Genomic DNA, 5,350 nt, shown 5'->3' with positions numbered 1-5,350 from the left:
ACTGGAAGGGTGACCTTGATCCCCAAAAGTGACAACCCATCAAGCCCAGGGGAATGTAGGCCTATCGTTCTCTCAAACGCAAGTGGCAAACTATTTTTTCAAGTAATCGCAAGACGTCTGCTTAAATTCTTAGTAACTAACGACTACCTTCAAACTTCAGTACAAAAAGGATTTCTGCCAGGTATATCAGGGTGCGTCGAACACACCCAGGCACTGATGGAAGCTCTCCAAGACGCCAAGCGCCGAAAAAAGGAAATCACCGTCTGCTGGCTGGATCTGGCTAACGCATATGGCTCAGTCAGTCACAACCTCATCCAGTTTGCAGCTGAGTGGTACCACGTCCCTGATATACTTCGGAAGATCATCCACAGCTACTATGATGACCTCGCTGTCAAGATATCAACACACGAATGGACGACCGACAAAATCAGTTACGAGCAAGGGCTATTTCAAGGCTGCCCTCTGTCAGTGGTCCTGTTTCTGATGGTTTTTCAAATATGTCTCGATCAACTTAGCAAACATAGCAACCGCGGGTACAACGTCGGCACTGGATCGCCCCACAATCAACGGGCCTATGCAGACGACCTCACTCTCATCGCAAAGAACAAAACGTCAGCAGAGATGATGCTCGCCACGGTTGAACATTTCTTGCGGTGGTCAGCAACCATGAGAGCAAAACCAGCAAAATGCAGATCATTATCATTCGTCAAAATCCCGGGCACGTCTACAATGGCTCCAACCGATCCAGAGCTCTTCATCCACGGCGAGGCGATCCCTTTCATTCATCAAGAGCCAATGAAATTTCTGGGTCAGCTGATCTTCAAGGACCTGTCAGACACCTCAGTCAGAAACGCCACCACGGACAAGCTGCTGCTGATGTTGAAGACGGTCGACGCCGATCCTGTGCCAAATACAGGTAAGCTGTGGATCTATGAACATATGATTGTATCAAAACTTTCGTGGGAATTTACAATTTACTGTTTTCCGATCACATTTGCAAAAAAACTTGAATCACTCGCCACACCGTACCTTAAGAAATGGGCGGGTCTTGCGCGCAGCACCACTACATCAGTCCTCTACAGATCCCACGGCAGCGGTGGCCTGCATTTAACACCGCTCACGTCGAGACTGAAATGCTTGCAACTCGTAAAATTTCACCAGCTCAAATACGCTGTCGATAACTCCACACAATTCATATATGGCCACATCGCGAATCGTCTCCGATCCAAAAAACACTGGAATGGTGTCCGAGAGCTGGAGGAGAGAGAGCGTCACCTGGCATTAAACGAACTCTGCCGCGGCAATTTTGGCCGAGCAGGGCTAGGTTTAATCCCACTCCCGCGGGCATCTAAAATGACACCCAAACAGCACCGGCAAGAGCTATCCCGTCTGGTGAAACAGAGCGAAGAAGAAAACGCGCTGGTCTATGTGTACAACATGGCCAAGCAAGGAAGACCTCTCGCCTGGGAAGCCGTGATGTTCCTGGATGTCCGCTGGAGGAAGCTCATTTACGGCTTCTCCGACAAACTTCTCAGCTTTTATCTAAATTCCATGTCAGATACACTGCCGTCTCCAGCAAACTTACTTCTCTGGAAAAAATCCACTTTGGGCTCTTGCTCCCTATGCGGCTACCACCACTGCACACTCTTCCACATCGTCAGCAACTGCAGATACTCGTTGATGACCGGCCGATACAACTGGCGTCACGATATGGTCCTTCGCAGACTCATCGAAATCATTCGCCCGGTGCTAGAAAAGACGGACGCACCTAAAAAAGGTACCCATTTCAAATCTAGCAGCGGAACCGAATATTACGTCCCCCCTCTGCAGCGCAACACTGAGCGAGGAAAACCGGCGGCAGACGACTGGCAGCTAATCTGGGATGAAGAGCACGACCCATACGTCTTCCCTCCCCAGATTGCCAGCACCAATGCACGTCCCGACATCGTCATCTGGTCCACTGCAACAAAGACATGCATTGTGGCTGAGCTCACTGTCTGCTGGGAAGAAAACTTTTACCAAGCTCACGAGCGCAAGCAGGGGAAGAAGGACTATATCGACCTAATCAACACAGGCAGGAAGAATGGCTGGCATATGCACTACTTTGCAGTGGAAGTTGGAGCTCGAGGGGTCACATCGGACAGCCTGTTCTCATTCTTCAGATACATGGGACTATCCCGCAGAAAATCTCTCAAGGAAGCCGACACCGTTGGTAGGACAAGCCTCCATGCCTCTTATACGCTATGGCTATCGAGAAATCAGCAGAAGTTCAGCAGATGGACGCTAGTTGAGAAACCGCTCTTCACCATGAGACCTGAAATTCCGCCACAGAAAGACGCAGAGCCGGAGAATAGGAGCCCTGAGCCCCCCGCTCCCAGCGCAAACCGGACACATGCGAGGCCGACCATTTTCAATTACACCAGGGCAAGGAAAACACAACCTGAACCACAATCAGGTGCACGCACTCCCTGTGGTTTAAACAACCTAGGCAACACGTGCTTCATCAACTCCATCGCCCAGTGTCTCATGGTAACTGATAGCCTCATTCCATTCGCCTCCACGGAGATAAGAAATGCTTTATCGAGCCTCAGGGCCACAACCAAAATGGTCACCCGCCCCACAGAACTCGTCAAAGCTATTGCTCAGCTCAATCCGTCCCTGACGACAGGTCAACAGCAGGACGTGGCCGAAACGCTGGAAACCATGCTATCTTGCCAAGCCGACAGCGCCAATGTAGGCATAGGTGAAATCACTGATACCATTAAATGTACCGCGTGCGGCTCCACCCTGGAGACGCCCAGGCCGCTCATTCCACCCATTCTTCGCGTTCCAATATCGGCACCGTCTCTCCAGGAATGCATATCAAATTCACTCGCCCCACAGCCGCTCGGGGGACGGATATGTTCCCAGTGCCATGCTCACTCCAGTGAAATATCCACACAAATTCTCGTTGCTCCCGATGCTGTCTGCATACAGCTCCTCCGTTTTGATCACGGCACTAACACTTCTAAAAATACGTCAAACGTGTCGCTCGCCCCTACTGTTCAGTTAAACGGCGTTACCTGGTACATTACGGGGATTATAAATCACGTAGGCACACTACATCAAGGACATTATACTTCACTTGTAAAATCGACTCACCGTTGGTACCGCTGCAATGACTCCAAAGTATCAGAAGCGTCTGAAGGGACAGCCCTCAGCTCAAGCACAAAGTCGGCCTACTTGGTTTTCTTAAGCAAATCTTGAAATGTCGGGCATGTCATTCTGGTGGGGGTGACGGTTGGAGCTCCAAAAAGGCCTTTAACCCCACACCGAGGTCCGCAGTCCTCGGCACCAGTATGCCATCCTCGACATTTCGAGCATTTGCCTCATTTACTGTGGACCAAAAACATCAGGTGTGCGTCCTGAAAACGGATTTAGGCACCATTTGGTCCACCTGAGGACATATCCTCATCACCATGTACATATTTAATGAGGTCAAACCTCTTGACGGTGGGTAAATAGCCGCACAACACGCTCTACCATTAGCATATAAGATGGTACGGTGGGCGGCACCGTGGCGGATGAAATACCACTCTGGTATCCAACGGCGAAAGAGCGTACGAGGAACCAATATGGACATACGGCAATCCTAATTTTCTCATCTATCACACTCTCACACATAACCTACCCACTGGGTAGCATTTTCATTCATTCATTCGCCATTCATGCAGTCCCCCATTCATAAGCCCACTTCAGCGCCCATTCATTCAACATAACGGTGATTTATTCTTATCCACGAATAAATCACTGCCTGATTACAAACTCGTAGATTATATATACGGATAGAAACACGTCCGTCTACATTGTATTTGCTGCACCGGAAACACATTGCTCTTCCGGTACAATGTTTTCTCCAGTTGTGCTCAAACTCGCCCCTCTTTTCTATTGCACCGGAAACACGTTGCTTTTCCGGTTCAATGCGTTTCTGCAAACGTGATCTCAAACTGTCATGTATCATTCCTGGTTGCTCCGTTCCGCGCCTTTCATCGGCCTTGCCATTACCACCCTTCATCATTATCCTCGTGTGTTTTCTTCTTTTTGCTTTTCTGTTGCAATGTTTTCTCCAACTGTGCCCAAACTCGTTCCTCTTCTCTATCGCACCGGAAACACGTTGCTTTTCCGGTACAATGAGTTTCTCCAAACGTGCTCTCAAACCGTCGCGTATCACTACTCACCGTTCCGTTCCGCGCCTTCAATCGGCCTCGCCACTATCACCTTTCATCCTCCTCCCTGTACGTATTACCTTTCTCAAATCTGCTTTTCCGATGCATTTTTTTTTTCAAATCGTGCTCTTAAATCGTCACGTATCCTTTCTGATCGTGTTTTCCATCGACATCACCATTGTCCACCATTTTCCTTGTATATACTTGCACACACCGAGATCCTACTCATCTCCCACTTGTCGCCTCATCTATTGGCTTCCCACCGGTCTACCGCACCCTATTCCCAGGGTTCTATATGGGAATGCCTTGCTTTTGTGGCTTATCAGAATGCACTCTGCCACGAGTTAAATCTGGTGCGTGATGCGGCAGCGCGGCGGACGAGAACTGGATCCCAGCTCCAACGGCAAAAAGGGCGTATGAGGGAGCTCGAGCTCCAATGCAGACCTCTCCACCGGCCTTCCGTGCCCACAAGGAAAAGTGGACGTGCAATCCAGCACAAACAAACCGCCAGCGGGTAGTTACCGGTTATAAGGATTTCTTCCTGATGGGCGTAGGGAATTCCGCCAGGGACCAGCTGGGACGGTGGGTAAGCTATTTAGCTTGTGTTGATCAGCCTGTACCCGCCTCAATTCTGGCAGCCCCAGAACAGTCTCTGCTGATCCGCCCCCACTTCTCTTCACATCCTGGGTCGAATGTGATAGGTATGTCAACGACAACCGACAAGGGAGGTGCTACTCAGACCTGCCACACAAGATAATAAAGATAATAATCAATGCAACATATGTCAAAGATATTTTAAGAACCAACGAGGAGTATCAGTCCATCAACGATACTGCCGGAAAAACGTCACGCATGCAGAGCCCGACTCAATCGAAGTCGAATCTGCCAATAAGTCGAGCCAGCTCAGCAACGGTCAGGTTAACCACCATAGCACCACCACTGAAGCAGGCACGCTTTTTCGGCACAAACATCTTCAAACAGACGAACGAAAAGCCGACATAAGTAACATCAAAGCAAGGCTGAAGCTACCTCCCGCCACCGATGAAGATACTTGGAAAGACATTGATGATGAAATCAGCTGTGCATTTGAGACCTTCAAAGATATTGACGACGCCGGGGTTCAACTTGAAAGACGCGAATCCTTT

This window comes from Amphibalanus amphitrite, unplaced genomic scaffold (genome assembly GCF_019059575.1).
Source record: "Amphibalanus amphitrite isolate SeventyFive unplaced genomic scaffold, NRLGWU_Aamphi_draft 000592F_arrow, whole genome shotgun sequence".
In the NCBI taxonomy this organism is placed as follows: Eukaryota; Metazoa; Arthropoda; class Thecostraca; order Balanomorpha; family Balanidae; genus Amphibalanus; species Amphibalanus amphitrite.
The sequence above is the reverse complement of the archived record's forward strand: the minus strand, read 5'-3'. Positions refer to the sequence as shown.